Here is a 26,011-nt window from a genome sequence, read left to right as displayed (position 1 = left end):
TGGCAAGGGCACATGGCATCTGTAGGTGAGACAGGTTGAATGGGAAATGAAATGGCCCTTACTCATCGAAGCCTACACATGTTGAGACGCTGAAAGCAAAACTAGAGTTTGTTACTAGAAGAAATTCAGACCAAGGGGGAGGAGTTAACTATAAAGTAAAGGGTTACATGGAAAACAACGTACACTCTGGGGCCTGGGAAGGGGAACAAATCTGCTAACTTCTTCCTGTGAATTCAATTGACTTTTCTTCCTTTTCACCTTTACAACAAAGACACCCAAGATGGAGGTGTGAAACCTTTCCCTTAGAGAATGGCATTCAGTCACTTTCTTTTGCTTCTTCCCAGGTAGGAGACATGTATTTGTTTCAAAATGGTCTTTGCTGATGCACATTTTCATTGTTTTCTTTCCATCTATCTAGCCCTACAGTTGTCCTTGCTAGCTGGTTAATAGCTAGTTGGCAGCTAGGACCTTCCTTACTTCTATTAATTAAAGGGCAAAAAACTTGACTAATGCCTACTGAAGATTGCCTGGTGAGATGTTATTTCTTTCAGAACCTCAATGTCAGCAAAATTCAAACTTCTGAAAACCAGGAAATGCAGTTAAGGTTGTCCACATAACCTTAACTCTGCCTTTTTCCAGCAATGTCCTGATATGCCTTGTTAACAAATATTCATTTATTTTACCAGCACCACATTTGCTGAACTGTACAGGCGCTTTGCCACCATTAGCAACCCTTCAAATAAAACCCCCAACATCAGCTGGGCCTGACCAGGAACAGACAACCAGATCAGGCCACAGGCTGGGCCTAGCCATGACAGAGACTGCAGAGCAAGCCACCCTCACCTGCCACTGCAGAGAGGCTGACCCCTCCTCACTCATCAACACTACCCCACCCAATTCCCAAAAACCTGGGAGAGGGAGCTCATTTTCCCTTGTGATGCCCAGAGCTCCTCCAGTTACAGGCTCCCTTTGGCTGCTCCTCTGTGAGAACGAAAGGGTTCATTTAGATGGCAATTCAAGGTCGACTCGCTGATCTCCACCCTGATTTTCGGCGGTTCTGGCCCACGTTGCTTATTGAAAAAAATGACTCCAGATTCCCCTTTATACATTTTATTAAAATGAAAAAAAAAAAAAAAAAAAGCAAGAACACACATCAATAAGACTAAACTACTGTACACATGACTAAACTAACTATGGGGGCGAATGCACTGTTAGCATGTTAAGGTCAAAATCAGTAAATCAATGCGTTAACAATTCTATTGCATTGGACTCATGTTATCAATGAAGTCAAATGATCAGATTAATACAACGGGTCATCAACCCTTATAAATCCTAAAACAGGAAGCCAAGGAGGCAGCTGTCCAGTTACTGGAAACCTCAGAGAACTTTCGGGGGGAGGGATAGCTCAGTGGCTTGAGCATTGGCCTGCTAAACCCAGGGTTGTGAGTTCAATCCTTGAGGGGGCCATTGAGGGATATGGGGCAAAAATTGGGGCTTGGTCCTGCTTTGAGCAGGGGGTTGGACTAGATGACCTCCTGAGGTCCCTTCCAACCCTGGTATTCTATGCTTCATCCACACTGAGCTTGTTAAATATTTCAGGACAGAAACCAAAGGATTGTTCATGTTTAAACTACAACCTCAAAGCCAATTAAAGCTTCCTCCTTTGGCTGAACTCGTGTGTGGTTAATCCTTCTCTTTCCACCCCCAACACAGACACAGCCCTTCTTGAGGCTTTCATGAGCAGAAGTCTAATCGTTCTCGCTACCGCTGACAGCTGAATTTATTGGTGTGCTTGCACAGAATGAAACACACACACTCAGGCATGTCATCAGGGAGAGTTTTCGAGCTATAAAGATTCGGGCAACTAGTCGATCTGATGCCTTCCTTTGTGGATTTTACGGGTGATCAACACAGGCGCACGCACTAAGCGACAGTGTTACTCTCTAATGTTATAGAAAAGTCAGGACATCTCCCCGTTAATGCAAAGGAAGGAGAAAAAACAGAAAAAGGAAAAATAAGATACTAAAATGAGAAGGGGTTGGAACTCCCCAGCTCCTTCAGTCTTTGGACTTGTGTGGTAGGAGCTGGAGCTGTAGTCAAGGAACCAAGCAATGGGGTAGCTGGCCCAGCACTCCCTACTAATGGGTTTTATTAGGTAAAGAATACAGGCATACCCTGTCATTGATGTTGCGAGCTCCTTCCCGGGGAGGACCAGTCTCTCTTAGACACCCTGGTGACCTGAAAGGCAAAGGACTTCAGCCTTTCCCTTGGTGTCTGTGGATGATGATCCAAGTTTATCCCAATTCATGGTGTCTCCCCTGAGATCTTCCAGGTAAATCAGGTATGAACTATGCCTTGAATACCGACAACATGCCCAGCAGTTGCGTGTCTGAGTGAGCGACTCGAGATTGTCGAAACAACAGGCTCGGCTGAAATGATTTAATCGAAGATTGTTAATCAGAGATTAGTACAGCACTATACAGAGTACAGACAATGCCACCCTTTGTTCTCAGACTAAGAGCTGGATCGGTGTCTCTCCTGCATCTGCGCACTTTCCATCCCCCCAGCGAAGTTCCCACATCAGTATCACTGTATAGGGTTTCAGACAAAGGAAACCTAGGTGCCAAGAATATTCTCCCAGAAACATATGTTCTGGTGTCATTGCTGTACATTCGCAGTTTACCCGACTCATGGGAGAAGGCATGATGATTTACAGCTGAGAGGACTAACAATTCTTCAAGTTAATATCTCTCAGTGGGTCTTTCTTGCCCCACAATCATTCTTCCATGTTGATTTCACCAACAGAAAACACCTGCTGTAACAATAATCTCTCACTAGTGTCCCTAATCTATATATGACTATGTTAGCACTTTAGATATATGTTAAGGAGATGGCGTCCAAAAATATCAAGAGATTTACAGACATGAAGGCACCCTAGAGTTATTAAACGCAGCATAATTTAATGTTGAAGGGGGGTTCCAAAGAGGATGGATCTAGACTGTTCTCAGTGGGAGCTGATGACAGTACAAGGAGTAATGGTCTCAAGTTGCAGTGGGGGAGGTTTAGTTGGATATTAGGAAACGCTTTTTCACTAGGAGGGTGGTGAAACACTGGAATGCGTTATCTGGGGCGGGGGGCGGTGGAATCTCCTTCATTAGATATTTTTAAGGTCAGGCTTGACAAAGCCCTGGCTGGGATGATTTAGTTGGGGATTGGTCCTGCTTTGAGCAGGGGGTTGGACTAGATGACCTCCTGAGGTCCCTTCCCACCCTGATATTCTATGATTCTATGATAATGAATAAATTCCTGAATAGGGTTGCACATTGGTCAGGAGCTGTGTTCTGGGCCTTAGAATTCAGACACACTCTTCATTGAAGATAAAGACTCTAAAGCATCGTTACTATCTATATCTATATCTATGAACCAAATCTATAGAAAGAAAGAACTTAAGGCATTATTTTCACTAACAAGTACTAACACCAGGGAATGAGGCTGACTTTGGGCTACCATCAGTTTGGAAAAGTCTCCTTTAACTCAGCAGTTTTCCTAAAATAGCTGTTCTTGCAAACCATATTCATTGTGGATGTGTGAAACCCAAAGATATATTCAGCAACAACCAGAAGGAAAGAAAGTAAAAGAAAAACAAATGTGTGTTTTGAGTTGATTCCACAGCCTGGCCTGAGGGTTAAATACCCTTCCTCTGAGAGCTACCCTCCTCCAAAGGAAAAGGAATCATAGAATATCAGGGTTGGAAGGGACCTCAGAAGGTCATCTAGTCCAACCCCCTGCTCAAAGCAGGACCAAGCCCCAATTTTTGCCCCAGATCCCTAAATGGCCCCCTCAAGGACTGAACTCACAACCCTGGGTTTAGCGGGCCAATGCTCAAACCACTGAGCTATCCTTCCCCCTCTGAAGCTCAGCACCAAAAATAAAATGGGCTCCAGGAATTTTTAAAAGAGAAAATACCCACTGTGTTGTGCATCCATCACAATTCTTATTAATAAGTGGGTGTATCTCATGACACATATCACCTCTTTCCTTTGCAAACAAGAAGGTGGTAATTCCATGATCCTTAAAATCTAACGAGGGAAAAGGTCACACACATTGTTTTCCTCTTTACAGACATTTACTTTAGCACTTATCCAAATGAATTCCATCTGAAAAACAAATAATTAAATTCTTTATGGAGTTTGTACTCTCAGATCCATTACTTCTCCCATCCCAAGCTTTGGAGTAAGGTTTGATGTCAGAACTCCTCTGTCCAAAGGGGATAAATTATCCAAAATAAACTTTTTAGCATTAACCACCATTGCCTATATTAGTAACAAAAAGGAAAAAACAACAACATATCATTCAGTTTTCCAATATAATTCAGGCTATCACATCATTAGTTGGGGATTGGTCCTGCTTTGAGCAGGGGGTTGGACTTGATGATCTCCTGAGGTCCCTTCCAACCCTAATCTTCTATGATTCTATGATATGTGTTAGTTTCCTTTGAAATCCCAGTTGAGACCAAGTGAGCCGTTACGGTTTACCCCAATATAGATTCATTCCACTTCTGATAGTTCATTTATCTCTGGGTCTTCAGCCATAAGTGTTGGTAGAAAGGGTCTCCTAGGAGGGCAGGTTTGCATCATGATAAAAAAACACCTGTAATTTTTTTCACACTTTGTAATCTTCCAAAGTAGCAGGAGCTGGAGGAGAAGGGGTCCAAATGCATAAGACACAAGAGCAAAATTAAGAGACAAATGCATAGAATCAGGACACAAGATTTGTGAATGCTGCAGTCTGAACTCTGGGCCTGACCCATTCATTCCTTCATTGGTTACCATCCCTTCAACAGCATGAACGTCCTTGTTGTCCAACCAGGCAGCCAGACTGGGATCCATGGGGAAGGAACGTCCTCTGAAGGCATCAACCATTTCTCACTTTGCCTCATGGAACTTTGGATCTCCGTGGTAGAGGACAATTGTTCCCAATCTAAACCTGGCGCCCTTTGGGACTGTAATCAGTGCCACTGTACTAGGCAGTTTTCAGAGGAGCAGCCGTGGTGTTCCAAAAACAGCTTGACCTGGGTCATAGTGCACCCCAGCTTCTTCTCTGGGGTGAAAATGAACAAGTGCGTGCCTATTATTTCTACCTGAGTTCTTGCAAATCCTTTGCCTTGGTCAGGGTAAATTTACACTTCTCCATTGTAGAATCCTTTTTCAGACCACCCAAAATCTGGGTAATTGTAGTGAAGAATGGCCTCTCAAACATGCCCAGTTTATTTCTTTAAGATGCTGTCATTCAGCTAAGTTAGGAACCAGATTAGAGCCCTGGGTCCAAGTCTCACTGAGTTACCAGAGGTGGGGTTTCTATGAGAAAAAAGTTATTTTTCTGCAGCTGTCTCACATTCAACACTGATTTCATTTTATACACAATTGCAGCAACTAGAAAGGGTGAGTTCAGCAAAGCACCACTTCTCTTTCCTCCACATCTGCGTAGTTCAGGACAGCATTTCCTAATTCACAAGATTAGCCAGGTGAAATCTTCAGGAGTAACCTCCTGTAGGGCCTGGGACACAACCCGTTTGAGAACCAAATACAAGGGGATTTTGCACCGTTCCATGCCTCTTACTTTGGAATTCTCCCCATGGATCGTCTGAGACAATATTGACCTGAACAATTGAACACCACTGTGATCATCTGAACTTGCTTCAGCTAGTTGCACAGTTTGGCGTCTGCTGGAGATCACAATTTCAGAGCAGAGATTTAAACACACTACTATTCCTTTGTTAGCATGTCCAATAACTTGGCGTATTCTCTCCTGTTGACTGAACTGCACTTGGACTTTCTCTGTGTCATCATGGCAGGGTGGGAAAATAGCAAAAGAAAAAGAAAAAAATAGAGTCTATTTTACCATTTGGCTCAAAGTCCCCCCGAAATCTGTTGCATTCAGTCAGACAAAACTAATATACATTTACGTAACCAAACGGCCTTCAGGAGAGAGAAAAAAACCCAGCTCTCACCGAGGGGTAAGAACCTTTTGGTTTCACAGAAAGTTAAATTCCAGAGCAGGATACATCTGATGACTCAGAATCAGGACAACAGATTCTCCCACCATCTTCTCCTCTCATCCTTTGAAGCCTGCTTCACTCCACGCTATCTCACAATTACTGAGTCATGTGATTTAGGAAAGTTTTAGCATCATCATAATGTGAAAAAACAGCCAGCCTTCCCATCCAAAAACAATCCCAACTCAGAAGGAAAAAGACAGGAGGTGGCTTTGCCTATAGATGAAATATGGGGTTTAAACAAAGAATGATCACAAGGTTTTAGATCCAATTAAACATTCTCCTTCTGGGTCTGTGACTCTTTCACCTCCAAACCTAATGAGTCTGATTTAGGATCAAAGAAATCGAACCAGGATTCCTAAGCACAGAGAGCTCAGAACACTGTGTCTTGGGAAACTATGGGAAGTGGAGGGAAAGAATGTGAAGAAGATAAACTCCGCACAGCTGAGACAGAAGGAAACACTGCTGGGATGATGGGAAAGGGGGGAATCCCTCCCACACACCCAATTGTCTTTGGGTGTCACAGAATTTGCTATAATCAAATATATTTTAAGTGAGAAAATGGTACAATAAATCAGTGATGTTCAGCACAACCCATGGCAATGTGAGAACAATGGGAATGAGGAAATTGGTGTCCAAAGGGGAAGTTGGTGACTCTAACAATCACTTTGCAGTGGGAGCAACAGTAGAAATGAGACGCTCTGGGGTTGTTTAGACAAGGAAAACTGATGGAGCACTGGTGAGGTTCTGAGTAAACCTGCTAGACCTCCCCCCATCCCCCAGCTACTATACACACGCTATGTCTCTTCTGCAGGAATAGTTGTGGTTTTACATCAAGCTAGCTAAGGCCATGGGAAATCCGAGTGGAGATAAGGGCCAGGTAATTTTATCTTGATGGAGCTAGTTTAGGTCACCCCTGTCCCCGGAGCTAATGACATTCCTGATAGGAGGGACAGATGCTCCCACGCCATGCAGAATAAAGTTGTTGATAGAATGGAGCAGAGGATTAATCCCAAAGAATGGTGAGCTACAAAAGAGAAAAACGGGCAACCCACCTAGGGGACCCGAGAGACCTGATGCAAATAGTTCAAACAGCTTTTAAGAGGGAATTAGCAAAAACTAGTAAAGAAAAAAAACTCTGTTGTCAGCCCTTGATGAAGTTCTTGTGCCCCAGGCAGGCTTTTGGGGAGTGTGTGTGTATGAGGGCCATGTAGCCAAGGGAGGGATCACTGAATGGGGGGGTATATATGAGTAGGTGGAACTTGCTAGGCACTTAATGTCCTATCCAGGCATAGCCAGGGCCCTCATAGCCAGGGCCCCTCATAGCCAGGGCCCTCATCTGGCTCACCCTGGTAAGGGCCAGTTGAGGTTGTGGATCTTGTTTAAAGGGATCTAAAGGGAAGGGAAAAGCTCCTCCCCTTGGTGGAATGAAAATTCAGGCCCCAACCCTGAGCTTCACCCAAGCTTCCCAGGAACTGGCTACACACAAACACCTGCTGTCTGGGAAAGGCATGGAGTACCCCCAGGCACCACTCCAGCACCACAGCTCTCACATGCCTCCCGCTACAGGAACTAGCCCCAACAGCTGTAGCAGTAACTAGATGTGGGGGGGTCTGAGCCTGGGCCTACAACCTGCTCCCTCCAAGAAAAGCAGGCCCCGGAGGAGCAGCAAACACTGAAGGTGGATTTCTTTCCGGCTCTGGGTAGAGCGCGCTTTGCACTGCTGCAGGAGAGAGCTCTCAAGGAGCAAAAGTGCCAAACACACCTCACATCATGCCTCAGAAAGGAAACCCAAGTCAGCAAATTCACTTAAAGATGGAGGCAGAGACACAGCTCCGGCTTCCATGCACAGTGTCTGCAGTTATCTAAGAGACACAACAACCCCCCAGGGCTTCTCATAAGAGCACAAGGTCTTTTTGCCTCCAGGTTGCAAGGCCAGTGGGGAAGGCCCAAAGTTGCCCCTCGTGGAGCCAGGAGTCCCCACACCTGCTGGGTAAAACAACATGCCACCAGAAAGTGGTCCATAGTCTCAAGTGGGGCCAGAGCCTGACACAGCGCCCCTGGGCAGCCTTTGCTTTGCACATGCCAGCCATGCACATTTGCAAATACTTTAAAGCTCCTGTCAGTAAGTTCTGGGGACAGTTGCTCACCTTCAGAGGAAGCTCCCTGAAATTGGCCTGTCTCACCTAGTGGTACATTGACCTTCATTCGGACCGAGCCGAAGGGGGGACCTCACTGTGGCTGCCGCTGCTGTGAGGGCAGCCACTGTTGTGGCTGAAGCCATCCTGCAAGCACCTTCCACCTAGCCGCCCACTGAAAATGCTGTAGGACGTAAGGTGGGAGTGGATGAACACGAAAAGGGGGGGCCCTCCTAATCTCCTCCCCCTTTCGCCACCATCAGCCATCCCATACCCGATGCTGCACCCAGTGGGCTCAAAAAAAAATACTGTCACTCTTGCAGCCCTCCTCTTCGGCCCTGACTGACAGTATTAAGCCTCCCTCCCTGAGGCCAGCCCTTCAGCATTCCTGGGGAACATCAATGCCGCCCAAGTGATTTTTGGGCCAGTAGGTCAACCAATAGGGATGTTTGCAGCCCAGCTTCAGGACTCAGAGGAAACGGAGCTCATATCCCTACCTTCAGGGCTCCAGGCATGGCCAGCCTTCTGGATCAAACGTCCCCTCTTGCACTCAAGTCACAACAGCTGGCGGGCAAAAGACAGGCTCCCATGTCGTTCGAGAGAGCAAGATGAAGCTTTGGAAATCCTCGTAGGGCTAGCTGGCAAACAAAGCACCCCAAGGTCCCACTTAGACATAAACTTGGATCGCAGGGTTTAAAGCCCTGAGTGCTGGCCGTTACACTATGGGACCAGCAGGAGACCCCTCAAACTTTGTCGACTTCTGGCAGTGAGGACTCTGTGGGGACAATTTTTTCTGGCAGGCAGGACCCTGTGGGAACATGACTCTCTAGCCACCCCTGCATTTGCTTAACAAGTCAGCACACAGTGCTTTGCTGCAGGCCCAGAGGCCTTTCTTCCTCCTGACTGCAAGGGCAGTGGGCATGTGAGGAAGTTGCCCCTTCAGTCCCAGGCAGTAAAGGGCCCTTCCTAGGAAAGGCCAAGTCCTGAAAAGGAAAAAAGTAAAGTCAAGGAGGGCCCTCAAAAGTTCTTGGGGGATAACACAGGGGGAAAAGTGTCCCTCTACCTGACCAGGGACTTGAACCCTGGACCCCCAGATTACAAGTCCCCTAGCTACCACCTGAGCTGGAACAAGGACTGTACCAGGGGAAAAGATTAGGCCCAGACTAGAAATAAATCTAGTCTGTGAAAGACGCTTATTGGAAGATCGCGGAGGGTGAGATTTTACCTGTATTGAGTTTCCTACTATATTAGGCTTAGAGTTGCGTGTTTTTGCTTTATTTTCCTTGGTAGCTTACTTTGTTCTGTCTCTTATTACTTGCAACCACTTAAATCCTACTTTTTGTATTTAATAAAATCACGTTTTACTTATTAATTAACCCAGAGCATGTAATTAATTCCTGGGGGAGCAAACAATGTGCATATCTCTATATCAGTGTTATAGAGGGTGAACAATTTAGGAGTTTACCCTGTCTAAGTTTTATACAGTGTAAAACAGATTTATCTGGGGTTTGGACCCCATTGGGAATTGAGTATCTGGGTGTTGGAGACAGGAACACTTCTTAAGCTGTTTTCAGTTAAGCTTGCAGCTTTTGGGGGAGGTGGTTCAGACCTGGGCCTGTGTTTGTAGCAGGCTAGCGTGTCTGGCTCAACAAGGCAGGGCACTGAAGTCCCAAGCTGGCAGGGAAAAAGGGGCTCAGAGGTAATCCTGTCACATCAGGTGGCAGTCCCAAGGGGGGCTCTGTGACCCAACCTGTCACAGGACCTTTGATCTGAACGAGTATGGCCATTTTTACGTCCTTATGCTCCTTTCACATAGGTACCTGGGATTCTGCCTCAAAATGTGTCCCTGAGCTCTCAGCCAGTCTTGTGCTCAGCCAAACAGGCAAACACTCTGGGCTCCTGCAGCCTCTGCCACCCAGCTAGTGCCCTGGATGCTGCTCCTTTCTACAGAATGTGAAAGGAGCAGAGGCGGTGCAGGAGCCTTCTGGGGACGCAGATCTGAAGCTCTGGGGGAGAGAGATTGTCTGAGCCATCAGAGCGCTGTAAACCATGCAGCCACCCCTAAATCAGGGGCCTGTTCCAGCCCTGAGTGTGGGCTACTGGGATCCCTCCCCCAGAGCAGGGTGCCCAGAGATTACAGCCTGAAAACAGGCATGTGAAACGAACTCCTGCTCTCCCTGACAGGGCCTCCCCTAGACCAAATGGCATCCCAGGCAAAAAGCCTGTTCACTGCCCCCCTCCCCCCATATGGTAAACCATTGAATACCTTATTTTTTATTGCATGTGTAGCTCATTTTATGATTTTCATGCACAATTTGGTTGCATGATTTTGTCTATCACAGAAGATGATAAATTTGCAGGCTCGGATCTGTACATCTGGTTTTATTCATCCCATATATGAGCAAATAAAAAAAAATCATTTCTTCTAAGCATATAGATTTTTTTTAATTTTAACAGTAACTGAAATGTACTAACATCTAGAAATTGAACGGCCACCAGCACAGAGTGGACCAGTCTTAACTAGAGTTACAGGGAGAAACAGCGTTAGACTGTTAACCCGAGTCCTTTAGTTCAAAGGTCGCTTTCTCGCCTTTGTCCTCATGAACTGAAGCGCAGCATTAGAGAGATTAAAACACTGGCCAATGGCATTTTCAAGGGATAAAATAGCAAGTGATGTCGGTCTCTCCTTGGCCATCATAGACTGAACATATGTTTTAATGAGCCTGAGCTTCAAGGCGACGGTGGATCTGTCCACCTCCTTCCGCTACGCTAGTGGGCCCCAAGTCCCTGGCAGCCAGTAGGTGAAGCTGGGACATCACGGTGGGGTTGAAAGACTCTTGCTGCCGGGGTCTAGCTGCCCAACTTCCTCCCCATGCTGCTCGGCCCCAGTCGCCTTCAGCCACCAGGTAACCCAGGAACTAAGGCAGGAATGGGGTGAGGAAGCAAGTCAACCTGAGCAAGGCAGGCAAAAATTCATCTTGCCTTCGTGGGCCACTCGCAATGATGTCGTTTTCTGTGTGGCACGGCTGACAAAAACATCCCGGACAGAGAAGCAGCAGGCCAAAAAGATGCCCTCGAGGTGCCAAAGTACCTCAGTCAGGCGAGCGTTAGACTGAAGATCTAGAGGTACTTGGTTCAATCCCAGGTTTTGGCCTTCTCTTTGGTCCCTTTGTGTGCAGGGGTGGGCTGTTTTCTGGAAGTGCAGCAGTGCCTTTAGTCACCATGGGTCCCTCATTTTGGGTTTCCCAGCAGGAAAAGACAGCATGGGCTTGTGCACCAAGTTGGCCCACCTGAGCTTTCTTTCTTTTCTTGTTCTTTCTCAGCAAGGGGAAGAAAAAGAAGCTCTCCTTCAAGCTGAAGTCACAAGAGCAACGTAAGGATGACTTCCTGAGTGCTGGCTCCAGTCCTTTGCTCTACCAGCTGACCTATCGAAGGGCTGCCATCACTTTCTCCAAATCCACCCGTTTTTGTGTCTGAGGGCAAGCACCAGTGAGGTGCATGGAATTTGAAGGGAGGGGCAGAGCACTCTGACAGAGTTTCTGTAGTGTAGCGGTTATCATATTTGCCTAACACACAAAAGGCACCCTGTTCGAAACTGGGCAGAAACATGGGGGCTTACTTTTCCTAGCTGTCCAGCAAGACACTTGTCCTTCTGCCACTGGGCCTGTCCCTGGGATAACCCCAAACCTTGCAGGACAGAGGGTGGTGAAATGAGTTGAAAAAGCACCCCACGTCAGCTGGGGAAAGCTAGAGGATCTAGGCCAGTCATCTTTTGGAGCCTTGTGGCTTGGCCTCCTCTGCCCTTGGAGGCTGGCTTACGGAGGCCGGCTCTTCCAGCTGGCCTCCTTTGCATGACTTGCCAAAGGAGAAAGGGAGGCAGGAATGGGGCAAAAGAGGAAAGTCATGCTGAGGAAGGCAGGGCAGAAGCTAAGCTCCTCAGTGAGGCTAAGTGGGGTTAGTAGAGTGCCACCATTCATCCTGCCAAAGCCTGGGGCGGTGCGGTTGGCTGCTGGGAGGTAGAATCCTGTTCCTGCCCCTTGGCTTCCCAGGGATGGCTACTTGCAGCCCAGGAGAAGAAGGATGGTTCTGGGTGAAAGGAAGACAAGCCAAGCTGAGTCCGAGTGGGCTCCTTTCTGGCCAAGATGGTGTGCTGTGGTGGGCTTGGGAGTTGCCTGCGAGCCGTGGGTGGACTTGTTCCAGTGAGAACCGCTGCTTCTTTCTGGCTGACCTGGGGGCACCAGTCACAGCTTTCGAGGGGACAGGTGCTGGCTTGAGTGCACGTGATATAGGAAACCACAGCCTGCCCCTCCGGGTCAAGTCCGCTGTTTGTCTCCTGCATTGTGACATCCAGATTTAAATCTTTCTAGCATGAGCTGCAGGACGTGTATTAAGCCTTCCTGGTTGGCCCAGTCATTACCAAAGTAGCTCAGTTGGGAGTGCATGAGATTGATGATCTGAAGGTTTCTGGTTTGATGCCAGGCTTTAGCACACCCCTTCACCCTGGGCATGTAGTCCTGGGCTTTTTTCTGGGTGTGCAGCTGTGCCTTGAACTCACAAATTTTCCTAATTTCAGAGGCAACACTTGCAGAGGGCGCAATGTGGGGTCATGAGCCCCACCTGGGTTAGCATCCCTGCTTCATCATGCGGTGCTGCCAGGCTCCCTCCCTGCACAGCAGCTGCTGGAGGGGGAAGTGGAGAGGGGCTGCCTTTGCTGCTTCCCCTCCCTGCATTGTTCACACCTGGGAGGGGATGTTGATCGTTAGGGGGTGGGGATGAACCTTGAAATTGTGCCTCCCCCTTTCGGCAGACACCAGCTGTCTGTGCCTGGTTTCCAGCTCCTCAGCCAGAGGAACAAGTGGTATCACTTTCTTTCTCATGAAGGGGAGGGAAAAAAATCTCTTTTTCAAACCCGAGTCCTGCCGTTGACCGAGGTGTGGCTTTCTGAGTTCCTGCTACAATGGAGGATTCAGAGTTAGTGGGGCTCTGTGTGCAGCTTCATTTTTGGGGGGCCCCCCTCAGGACCCACTCAAGAAAAAGAACATTCTTTCTTCTCTCATAGAATCATAGCATCATAGAATATCAGGGTTGGAAGGGACCTCAGGAGGTCATCTAGCCCAACCCCCTGCTCAAAGCAGGACCAATCCCCAATTAAATCATCCCAGCCAGGGCTTTGTCAAGCCTGACCTTAAAAACTTCTAAGGAAGGAGATTCTACCACCTCCCTAGCTAACGCATTCCAGTGTTTCACCACCCTCCTAGTGAAAAAGTTTTTCCTAATATCCAACCTAAACCTCCGCCACTGCAACTTGAGACCATTGCTCCTTGTCCTGTCCTCTTCTACCACTGAGAATAGTCTAGAACCATCCTCTCTGGAACCACCTCTCAGGTAGTTGAAAGCAGCTATCAAATCCCCCCTCATTCTTCTCTTCTGCAGACTAAACAATCCCAGTTCCCTCAGCCTCTCCTCATAAGTCATGTGTTCCAGACCCCTAATCATTTTTGTTGCCCTTCGCTGGACTCTCTCCAATTTATCCACATCCTTCTTGTAGTGTGGGGCCCAAAACTGGACACAGTACTCCAGATGAGGCCTCACCAATGTCGAATAGAGGGGAACGATCACGTCCCTCGATCTGCTCGCTATGCCTGGACTTATACATCCCAAAATGCCATTGGCCTTCTTGGCAACAAGGGCACACTGTTGACTCATATCCAGCTTCTCGTCCACTGTCACCCCTAGGTCCTTTTCCGCAGAACTGCTGCCTAGCCATTCGGTCCCTAGTCTGTAGCTGTGCATTGGGTTCTTCCGTCCTAAGTGCAGGACCCTGCACTTATCCTTATTGAACCTCATCAGATTTCTTTTGGCCCAATCCTTCAATTTGTCTAGGGCCCTCTGTATCCTGTCCCTGCCCTCCAACGTATCTACCACTCCTCCTAGTTTAAAGTATCATCCGCAAATTTGCTGAGAGTGCAATCCACACCATCCTCCAGATCATTTATGAAGATATTGAACAAAACCGGCCCCAGGACCGACCCCTGGGGCACTCCACTTGATACCAGCTGCCAACTAGACATGGAGCCATTAATCACTACCCATTGAGCCCGACAATCTAGCCAACTTTCTACCCACCTTATAGTGTATTCATCCAGCCCATACTTCTTTAACTTGCTTACAAGAATACTGTAGGAGACCATGTCAAAAGCTTTGCTAAAGTCAAGAAACAATACATCCACTGTTTTCCCTTCATCCACAGAACCAGTAATCTCATCATAGAAGGCGATTAGATTAGTCAGGCATGACCTTCCCTTGATGAATCCATGCTGACTGTTCCTAATCACTTTCCTCTCATGTAAGTGCTTCAGGATTGATTCCTTGAGGACCTGCTCCATGATTTTTCTGGGGACTGAGGTGAGTCTGACTGGCCTGTAGTTCCCAGGATCCTCCTTCTTCCCTTTTTTAAAGATTGGCACTACATTAGCCTTTTTCCAGTCATCTGGGACTTCCCCCGTTCGCCACGAGTTTTCAAAGATAATGGCCAATGGCTCTGCAATCACAGCCGCCAATTCCTTTAGCACTCTCGGATGCAACTCGTCCGGCCCCATGGACTTGTGCACGTCCAGCTTTTCTAAATAGTCCCTAACCACCTCTTTCTCCACAGAGGGCTGGCCATCTACTCCCCATGCTGTGATGCCCAGCGCAGCAGTCTGGGAGCTGACCTTGTTAGTGAAGACAGAGGCAAAAAAAGCCTCCCCCTGTTTTTCATTATTTTTCTTCCTCCTCCTCTTATATTATAAGAAATGAGAAGTAAATGAACATAAAGTGAGGTACCTTGACTGGGGCAAGGGGTTGGAGTGCAGGAGCGGTTGCGGGGGTCAGGCTCTTGGAGGGAGTTTGGACGGTGGGTGCAGGGTCTATCCCGGGGCGGGGGTTAGGAGGTCAGAGGGGCTGAGGTATATGGGCTCTGGGATGAAATTTGGGTGTGGGGTGCGGGCTCTGTGCTGGGACAGGGTGTTGGGGTGCGGGAGGAATCAGGGGGGTGGCACTTATCTCGGGCAATGCGGATCCCAAAGCAACTGACACACACGCCCCTCCGGCAGCGGCTCCTAGATGCGCAGGGCCAGGGGGTCTCTGCGCTGATGCCTGCAGGCGCTGCCCCCACAGCTCCCATTGGCCACAGTTCTCAGCAAATGGGAGCTGCGGAGTTGGTGCTCAAAGCAGAAGCAGTGTGTGGAGACGGCCCCCCCCCCCGCCCCAGGGGGTGCCGGGACATGCCGGCCACTTCTGGGAGCAGCACGGCAAGATGGGAGGGAGGCAGCGTGGGCAGGGAGCTACCTTAGCGCTGCTGGCACGTTTCTGCACACCCATTTGAGGGATGGGAGCAGTGGGTCTCTGTGACAGCTTGGGTCACAGAGCCCCCCTTGGGACTGCCACCTGATGTGACAGGATTACCTCTGAGCCCCTTTTTCCCTGCCAGCTTGGGACTTCAGTGCCCTGCCTTGTTGAGCCAGACACGCTAGCCTGCTACAAACACAGGCCCAGGTCTGAACCACCTCCCCCAAAAGCTGCAGGCTTAGCTGAAACCAGCTTAAGAAGTGTTCCTGTCTCCAACACCCAGATACCCAGTTCCCAATGGGGTTCAAACCGCAAATAAATCCCTTTTACTCTGTATAAAGTTTCGACAGAGTAAACTCATAAATTGTTCCCCCCTCTATAACACTGATAGAGAGATATGCACAGCTGTTTGCTCCCCCAGGTATTAATTGCTTGCTCTGGGTTAATTAATAAGTAAAACGTGATTTTATTAAATACAAAAAGTAGGATTTAAGTGGTTGCAAGTAATAAGAGACAGAACAAAGTAAGTTACCAAGCAAATTATTACTATGTAAAGGCAACTGTACCTTTCTTATCAGGAACATGCACAAGACTAATGACTGGGCAAACGACTATTCCACACTCTGGTGTCACTTAAACTAGGAGACTCCAAAATTGAAATGGAATTATGGGTTTCGTTTCAAGATTATCTGAATCTGGAGTATCTATTTGGAGCACAGTAATATATATATATATACATATATACGTAAAACAAAACATTCACTATTTTGACCACTGTGCAGCAGAAACTGTCTTTGCAACTATAATTCATGGTATTAAGGGCTTGTCTACTGAAGAAACCTTTTAAAATGTGCCTGGCACGGCTAAACTGTTTAACGAACACAAGTGAAAATTAATAAACTAATTTCAGGAAACAATATGAAGGCACGGAATAAAACAATTTCTTAAAGAAATTATTTGTACTGCTTAGCAGAGTTATACAGCAACACCCATAACAGCTCATGAGAGAACTTTAAAAAACAAAGGTGAGGAAAGTTGACAAACCTTATTAGTAATAAACAGCTAATTGGCATTCCCCTTAGAGTATAACCAAACAGTAGTGAATCGGCAATGTGCCAAATTTTTAAAACAAATTCCCCATTAGGACCAGTCCCAATCTGGGGTCAGTGACACTGCATCCTAACTGAGGTACATCTTATTCAAAACAGTCTTGTTCACTGCCCAGTTACCCATATTGAATGCAGACACAGCAATATTTGATAAATTGGTGGCTGTCCATTCAGTAGGTGGTTTCCTACTTATTCATAAATAATGAAAGGTTTCAGAGTAACAGCCGTGTTAGTCTGTATTCGTAAAAAGAAAAGGAGGACTTGTGGCACCTTAGAGACTAACCAGTTTATTTGAGCATGAGCTTTCGTGAGCTACAGCTCACTTCATCGGATGCATAGCATATCGTGGAAACTGCAGAAGACATTATATACACACAGAGACCATGAAACAAAACTTCCTCCCACCCCACTCCCCCGCTGGCAACAGCTTATCTAAAGTGATCCTCAAGTAGAGCCATTTCCAGCACAAATCCAGGTTTTCTCACCCTTTCCCCCCCCCCCCCACACACACACACATACAAATTCACTCTCCTGCTGGCAACAGCCCATCCCCCTTTGAAACCCCTCTTTATAATGCGCATGATAATCAAGGTGGGTCACCTCCAGCACTAATCCAGGTTTTCTCACCCCCCCACACACACACACCCCTTTTCCAAAAACCACACACAGAAACTCATTCTCCTGCTGGCAACAGCTCATCTTACAATGTGCACAGCAATAATCCAAGTTTAACCAGAACGTCTTGGGGGGGGGGGGTTGCAGGAAAAAAACAAGGGGAGACAGGCTACCTTGCATAATGACTTAGCCACTCCCAGTCTCTATTCAAGCCCAAATTAATAGTATCCAATTTGCAAATGAATTCCAATTCAGCAGTTTCTCGCTGGAGTCTGGATTTGAAGTTTTTTTGCTTTAAGATAGCGACCCTCATGTCTGTGATTGCGTGACCAGAGAGATTGAAGTGTTCTCCGACTGGTTTATGAATGTTATAATTCTTGACATCTGATTTGTGTCCATTTATTCTTTTACGTAGAGACTGTCCAGTTTGACCAATGTACATGGCAGAGGGGCATTGCTGGCACATGATGGCATGTATCACATTGGTGGATGTGCAGGTGAACGAGCCTCTGATAGTGTGGCTGATGTTGTTAGGCCCTGTGATGGTGTCCCCTGAATAGATATGTGGGCACAGTTGGCAACGGGCTTTGTTGCAAGGATAGGTTCCTGGGCTAGTGGTTCTGTTGTGTGGTATGTGGTTGTTGGTGAGTATTCGCTTCAGGTTGGGGGGCTGTCTGTAGGCAAGGACTGGCCTTTCTCCCAAGATTTGTGAGAGTGTTGGGTCATCCTTCAGGATAGGTTGTAGATCCTTAATAATGCGTTGGAGGGGTTTTAGTTGGGGGTTGAAGGTGACGGCTAGTGGCGTTCTGTTATTTTCTTTGTTAGGCCTGTCCTGTAGTAGGTGACTTCTGGGAACTCTTCTGGCTCTATCAATCTGTTTCTTCACTTCCGCAGGTGGGTATTGTAGTTGTAAGAATGCTTGATAGAGATCTTGTAGGTGTTTGTCTCTGTCTGAGGGGTTGGAGCAAATGCGGTTGTATCGCAGAGCTTGGCTGTAGACGATGTTGCCAGCAGGAGAATGAGTTTGTGTGTGTGGTTTTTGGAAAAGGGGGGGGTGTGGGGGGGGTGTGAGAAAACCTGGATTAGTGCTGGAGGTGACCCACCTTGATTATCATGCGCATTATAAAGAGGGGTTTCAAAGGGGGATGGGCTGTTGCCAGCAGGAGAGTGAATTTGTATGTGTGTGTGGGGGGGGGGGGAAAGGGTGAGAAAACCTGGATTTGTGCTGGAAATGGCTCTACTTGAGGATCACTTTAGATAAGCTGTTGCCAGCGGGGGAGTGAGGTGGGAGGAAGTTTTGTTTCATGGTCTCTGTGTGTATATAATGTCTTCTGCAGTTTCCACGATATGCTATGCATCCGATGAAGTGAGCTGTAGCTCACGAAAGCTCATGCTCAAATAAACTGGTTAGTCTCTAAGGTGCCACAAGTCCTCCTTTTCTTTTTATAAATAATGAAGATGCTCTAAGGGGATGGGAGAGAGCTGTCCCGTCCGTGTAGTTAATCCACCTCCCCGAGAGGCGGTAGCTATGTCAGTGGGAGAAGCTCTGTTGGTGGGTGGGCAAGCTGTGGTGTTTACCTGCATAGATAAAGTTTAATCGAACCCCATTTTGAAAACCACTGTGGTCTGGGAATGGAAAAGGAGCTCGCTGAGGTAGGGCCTGTCCTTCAAGATCCTTAAGACCACTGACTCCCCTATGCAAATGGAATGGGGGTGTAGCTCAGTGGTAGAGTGTTTGATTGGCGATCAAATAGTCCTTGGTTCAAATCCAAGTGCCCCTTTAAAACCTTCTTCCTTTAACAAAAATATTTGAATATCCATTGCCATTTTGTTCAGGATTTTCACCTAATGGGGATGCTTGAAATGAATGGAAACACTCAATGTTTTCCTGTGCAAACGCATAAAAACCTAGCAAACAGGTTCCTCAGCTGAAATCAGTTCCAATCCTCTAAGTGTCTAGTTCATGTTTTCATCCATTAAACAAAGGTATAATATGAAGGCACATTTGCAGGTCCTTCGTCTCCGTGGGCTACAATGTGCAGAAGAACGAGAACCCCATCCCCTTGGGAGGAATGGACTAGTTTGTGTTACATTTGCTAAGTAAGTTGCCATTGGGACTGAAAACTCTACTGGAGGTGGACAGGAACCTCTTACAAAAATAAAATAACCAAGATTTACCTAACTACCTGTTACACATTCAAACCTCTATTTGTGCGCACAATATCAATTGGGGCTCTAATAAATGGCAACCTTCCTTTAACACAGATCGCTGTTCCTTGTGACTTTCAGATGCATTCAAATACCAGGTGTTTAAAGGGACTGTGCTTCTCGTTCATGATCAGCAGCAGGGACTCTGGTTTCAGAGGGGCAGCCGAGTTCGTCTGTATCAGCAAAGATAATGTTGGGGATACTGGGGCATGGCCACTAGGTAACTCGAGGGGATGGAAGACCACGAGTGTCGATGAAGCCCCCTCGCACTAGGCCCAAGTGTCCTTGGCCCCCCCGCCTGGAGGCACTCGCAGCAGTTATGCTGAGGATCTGCAACAATATGTTGCAGAGTCAGACTGCCTGAAACTAAACAAGGCCAAACAGGTCAGATAGAATCATAGAATATCAGGGTTGGAAGGGACCTCAGGAGGTCATCTAGTCCAACCCCCTGCTCAAAGCAGGACCAATCCCCAACTAAATCATCCCAGCCAGGGCTTTGTCAAGCCTGACCTTAAAAATATCTAAGGAAAGAGATTCCACCACCTCCCTAGCTAACGCATTCCAGTGTTTCACCACCCTCCTAGTGAAAAAGTTTTTCCTAATATCCAACCTAAACCTCCCCCACTGCAACTTGAGACCATTACTCCTTGTTCTGTCCTCTTCTACCACTGAGAATAGTCTAGAACCATCCTCTCTGGAACCACCTCTCAGGTAGTTGAAAGCAGCTATCAAATCCCCCCTCATTCTTCTCTTCTGCAGACTAAACAATCCCAGTTCCCTCAGCCTCTCCTCAGAAGTCATGTGTTCCAGACCCCAAATCATTTTTGTTGCTCTTCGCTGGACTCTCTCCAATTTATCCACATCCTTCTTGTAGTGTGGGGCCCAAAACTGGACACAGTACTCCAGATGAGGCCTCACCAATGTCGAATACAGGGGAACGATCACGTCCCTCGATCTGCTCGCTATGCCCTTACTTATACATCCCAAAATGCCATTGGCTTTCTTGGCAACAAGGGCAAACTGCTGACTCATATCCAGCTTCTCGTCCACTGTAACCCCTAGGTCCTTTTCTGCAGAACTGCTGCTGAGCCATTCGGTCCCTAGTCTGTAGCTGTGCATTGGGTTCTTCTGTCCTAAGTGCAGGACCCTGCACTTATCCTTATTGAATCTCATCAGGTTTCTTTTGGCCCAATCCTCCAATTTGTCTAGGTCCCTCTGTATCCTATGCCTGCCCTCCAGCGTATCTACCACTCCTCCCAGTTTAGTATCATCCGCAAATTTGCTGAGAGTGCAATCCACACAATCCTCCAGATCATTTATGAAGATATTGAACAAAACCGGCCCCAGGACCGACCCCTGGGCACTCCACTTGACACCGGCTGCCAACTAGACATGGAGCCATTGATCACTACCCGTTGAGCCCGACAATCTAGCCAACTTTCTACCCACCTTATAGTGCATTCATCCAGCCCATACTTCTTTAACTTGCTGACAAAAATACTGTGGGAGACTGTGTCAAAAGCTTTGCTAAAGTCAAGAAACAATACATTCACTGCTTTCCCTTCATCCACAGAGCCAGTTATCTCATCATAGAAGGCGATTAGATTAGTCAGGCATGACCTTCCCTTGGTGAATCCATACTGACTGTTCCTGATCACTTTCCTCTCGTGTAAGTGCTTCAGGATTGATTCCTTGAGGACCTGCTCCATGATTTTTCTGGGGACTGAGGTGAGGCTGACTGGCCTGTAGTTCCCAGGATCCTCCTTCTTCCCTTTTGTAAAGATTGGCACTACATTAGCCTTTTTCCAGTCATCCGGGACTTCCCCTGTTCGCCACGAGTTTTCAAAGATAATGGGCCAATGGCTCTGCAATCACATCCGCCAATTCCTTTAGCACTCTCGGATGCAACTCGTCCGGCCCCATGGACTTGTGCACGTCCAGCTTTTCTAAATATGATATGGAAGAACAATGCTGAATAAAGCAGCTTTATGTATAGGTTAACAAATGATAACAAAAAACAAGGGAACTAGCTGGTAACTGGATTGGCTGGCTATATGGATACTTAGGGCAGCTTGCTATTGGATAAGTATGCTGAAGAAAGGATGTATAAAAGCCTGTGTAACTTCCTGCTCCGTATGCAGGATTGGAGATTCTATTCTCCCTGTACCTTTTTGAAGCTTCAAATAAACTTTTCTGCTTCTCCACCCCGTTGTGATTATTGGGTGAAGCACACCGGGTAGCGAACCAAACCCTGCTGTTGTTTTGCCTCTCGGCACTGGGTGCCGGCAACAGCAACAAGGAGTCCTTGTGGCACCGTAGAGAGTAACACATTTGTTTTGGGCATAAGCTTTTGTGGGCTAAAACCCACTTCATCAGATGCATGGAGCGGAAAACACAGAAAGCAGTATAAATATTACACCACATGAAAATATGGGAGTTGCCTTGCCAAGTGTGGGGTGAATCAGTGCTAATGAGACTAATTCAATTAAGGTGGAAGTGGCCTATTCTCAACAGTTAAGCCCAGGGGGAAAGCGCTGCCAGATGGTGACGGGGCAAAACCCTTGCACAGGCAAGGACAGAGGAGTAACAGTTACCTCAGTGGACTGAGACACCAGTGTTCCCAAAAATAGGGTGGGGGGGGCAGAAGGGCTTTTTTATTTCCCCTCCCACAGACAGCACCTCTCAGCATGAGCTTCCCAGGGCTGGGTTCTTAAAGGCAGAGGCAACCCAAGGCCGAGTCACTGCAGCTCCTCTCTGTCTGATGTAACCTACTGAGGTGCTCTGGAGACTTAATTCAGTGAAATATTTTATAGAAACAAAAAGAATCCCTTATCAGTGTATCTGGCTGCATAAAGTCTCAGAGCAGTTCACAGATTTGTCTTATCTGCTGCTAGGATTCCCTGAATTCCTGGATTCCCTGAATTACTCTTAAGACGTCATCATTTCGCTTTGTTATTCTGCAGGTGCATGTCATTGCGCTATTTAATTTATATTTTACCAACAAGTACTCATTGAAAATCTGCAACAGTCCAGTTTTAGCAATGACAGCTGTTTCTAGTAGTGCTCTGGCTATGTTTTTTAATGAGATTTCTCATTTGGAATTTTTAATTCTAAATTTTTCTTTATTTTCAGAGCAGAAGTTTATTCTGCTGGATCATCCGACTTCCAGCCTGACTGAATTTCTGGCCTGGCCTCCGAACTTTGTTTTCATTCAATCCACCACTGGCGATTGCCTTTTGCAACTGCTATTTTGCCTCTCAATCCACCCTTAGTGCTTTTCCATGTGCCATTGCTTGGGTGTAGAACGCCGGCTCCTTTCCCCCCATCCCCGATTTTGCTCCTCAGCCCCTCTCCTAACCCTGCCTCCAGCTGCTTAATCCCCCTGACTAGTCAATTTCTGCCTCCTCCTCAGGCCACCCCCTCCTCCGATTTGTCCCCTTTGAACGCCTGTAAATAGCAGTCTGCAGAATCCGATTCCAAGTAAGGGCAGGGTGAAGGGAAGTGGCTTCAGCAGATGTTACTGAGCATGCTCAGTGCGCCCTAAGTAGCAAAGTCCTACAGACAGCAGTTTCTCACACTACACCTGGGGCAGCATGAGGGCAGCGACTCCATCACTGTCCCGGCCCCACCCAGGAGCAGATCCCCAGGGGCTGCGAGACCCTCGGCTTCAGGGGCCTTTGTGTGGAGTCTCTCTCCTGCCCACCCAACGCTGCCCCTGGGGTCTCTCTGGCCCCTGGTGCCTGCAGCTCCTGGCAGGGGCAGCAGAGCCTGGGACTGGCCCAGCTGGGGAAAGTCCCCACCTCGGATGGGCACAGAAAGTGCTTCAGTGAAAGTCTGTCCCTGGGCCAGCCCCTCTGGGGCCGCAGCAGCAGCCCGGAGCTCAGCCCGGCCTCCCAGCTCACACTGGAGGCAGCAGCCCCGGTACCTTATGATACTTCCTTCCTTCCTACTAGCTCCCTGCTGCTCTGGCCCCTTCTTGGTTCCTTCATAGAATCATAGACTTTAAGGGCAGAAGGGACCGTTATGATCATCTAGTCTGACCTCCGGCACAACTCAGGCCACAGAATCTCACCCACCCACTCCTGGAACAACCCCCTAACTTATGTCTGAGCTATTGAAGTCCTCAAATCATGGTTTAAAGACTTAAAGGTGCAGAGAATCCTCCAGCAAGTGACCCCTGTCCCACGCTGCAGAAGGCGGCGAAAACCCCCCAGGGCCTCTGCCAATCTGCCCTGGAGGAAAATTCCTTCCTGACCCCAAATATGGCGATCAACTAAACCCTGAGCATGCGGGCAAGACTCACCAGCCAGATACCCAGGAAAGAATTCTCTGTAGTAACTCAGATCCCACCCCATCTAACATCCCATCACAGGCCATTGGTTATATCTACCGCTAATAGTCGAAGATTAATTAATGGCCAAAATGAGGCTATCCCATCATATCATCTCCTCCATAAACTTATCAAGCTTAGTCTTGAAGCCAGATATGTCTTTTGCCCCCCCCTGCTCCCCTTGGAAGGCTGTTCCAGAACTTCACTCCTCTGATGATTAGAAACCTTTGCCTAATTTCAAGTCTAAACTTCCTGATGGCCAGTTTATATCCATTTGTTCTTGTGTCCACATTGGTACTGAGCTTAAATAATTCTTCTCCCTCCATGGTATTTATCCCTCTAATATATTTATAGATAGCAATCATATCTCCCCTCAGCCTTCTTTCGGCTAGGCTAAACAAGCCAAGCTCTTTGAGTCTCCTTTCATAAGACAGGTTTTCCATTCCTCAGATCATCCTAGGAGCCCTTCTCTGTACCTGTTCCAGTTTGAATTCATCCTTCTTAAACATGGGAGACCAGAACGGCACACAGTATTCCAGGTGAGGTCTCACCAGTGCTTTGTATAACGGTACTAAAACCTCCTTATCTCTTCTGGAAATACCTCGCCTCATGCATCCCAAGACCGCATTAGCTTTTTGCATGGCCATATCATAATGGCAGCTCATAGTCATCCTGTGGTCAACCAATACTCCAAGGTCCTTCTCCTCCTCCGTTACTTCCAAGTGATGCATCCCCAGTTTATAACAGAAATTCTAGTTATTAATCCCTAAATGCATGACCTTGCATTTTTCACTATTAAATTTCATCCTATTACTATTACTCCAGTTTACAAAGTCATCCAGATCTTCCTGTATGATATCCCGGTCCCTCTCTGTATTGGTAATACCTCCCAGCTTTCTATCATCCGCAAACTTTATTAGCACATTACCCCTTTTTGTGCCAAGGTCAGTAATAAAAAGATTAAATAAGTTTGGTCCCAAAACCGATCCTTGAAGAACTCCACTAGTAACCTCTCTCCAGCCTGACAGTTCACCTTTCAGTGTGCCCCGCTGTAGTCTCCCCTTTAACCAGTTCCTTATCCACCCTTCAATTTTCATATTGATCCCCATCTTTTCCAATTTAATAATTCTCCATGTGGAACCGTATCAAACGCCTTACTGAAATCGAGGTAAATTATATCCACAGCGTTCCCTTTGTCTAAAAAATCTGTTACCTTCTCAAAGAAGATCAGGTTGGTTTGGCACGATCTACCTTTTGTTAAACCATGTTGTATTTTGTCCCAATTACCATTGACTTCAATGTCCTTAACTACTTTCTCCTTCAAATTTTTTCCAAGACCTTGCATACTACAGATGTCAAACTAACAGGCCTGTAGTTACCTGGATCACTTTTTTTACCTTTCTTAAAAATAGGACCTATGTTAGCAATTCTCCAGTCATACGGTACAACCCCTGAGTTTACAGATTCATTCATTAAAAATTCTTGCTAATGGGCTTGCAATTTCATGTGCCAATTCCTTTAATATTCTTGGATGAAGAATATCTGGGCCCCCTGATTTAGTCCAATTAAGCTGTTTGAGTTTGGCTTTTACCTCAGATGTGGTAATATCTACCCCCATATCCTCATTCCCATTTGTCATCCTACCATTATCCCTAAGCTCCTCATTAACCTCATTAAAGACTGAGGCAAAGTATTTGTTTAGATATTGGGCCATGCCTAGATTATCCTTAACTTCCACTCCATCCTCAGTGTTTAGGGGTCCCACTTCTTCTTTCTTTGTTTTCTTCTTATTTATATGGCTATAGAATCTTTTACTATTGGTTTTAATTCCCTTTGCAAGGTCCAATTCTACTTGACTTTCAGCCTTTCTCACTTTATCCCTACATGTTCTGACCTCAATAAGGTAGCTTTCCTTGCTGATCCCTCCCTTCTTCCCCTCCCTATAGGCTTTCTGCTTTTTCTTAATCACCTCTCTGAGATGCTTGCTCATCCAGCTTGGTCTACAACTCCTGCCTATGAATTTTTTCCCCTTTCTTGGGATGCAGGCTTCCGATAGCTTCTGCAGTTTTGACTTGAAGTAATCCCAGGCCTCCTCTGCCTTTAGATCCATAAGTTTTTCAATCCAACCCACTTCAAGCCCAACCCGGGCTGCAGCTGCCACACTCACCGGGCCAGGGACTTTCTTAGGTGGGAACTGGCCCCATCTCTGCTCCTCCTCCTGCCTCTG

General features: G+C 47.0%; 3 protein-coding genes and 1 non-coding gene across 16 annotated transcripts in view; 3 read left to right on the top strand and 1 right to left on the bottom strand.

The window, feature by feature from the left end:
• LOC102943236 (zinc finger protein 883) overlaps positions 1-26,011 on the bottom strand; it is a 2,438,435-nt gene that overhangs the window by 1,011,070 nt on the left and 1,401,354 nt on the right.
• Positions 1-26,011, top strand: part of LOC114020163 (zinc finger protein 501) — a 1,907,800-nt gene that overhangs the window by 514,434 nt on the left and 1,367,355 nt on the right. The window lies entirely within an intron of this gene.
• The window catches only part of LOC119564595 (zinc finger protein 883), a 1,467,279-nt gene that overhangs the window by 922,114 nt on the left and 519,154 nt on the right, over positions 1-26,011 (top strand). The gene's annotated exons all lie outside the window — the stretch shown is intronic.
• Positions 18,956-19,027, top strand: TRNAA-GGC. The gene has a single exon. It is a non-coding gene; the product is annotated as a tRNA-Ala (tRNA).

This window comes from Chelonia mydas, chromosome 28 (assembly GCF_015237465.2).
Source record: "Chelonia mydas isolate rCheMyd1 chromosome 28, rCheMyd1.pri.v2, whole genome shotgun sequence".
Taxonomy (NCBI): domain Eukaryota; kingdom Metazoa; phylum Chordata; order Testudines; family Cheloniidae; genus Chelonia; species Chelonia mydas.
This window is presented reverse-complemented; position numbering and strand designations above follow the sequence as displayed.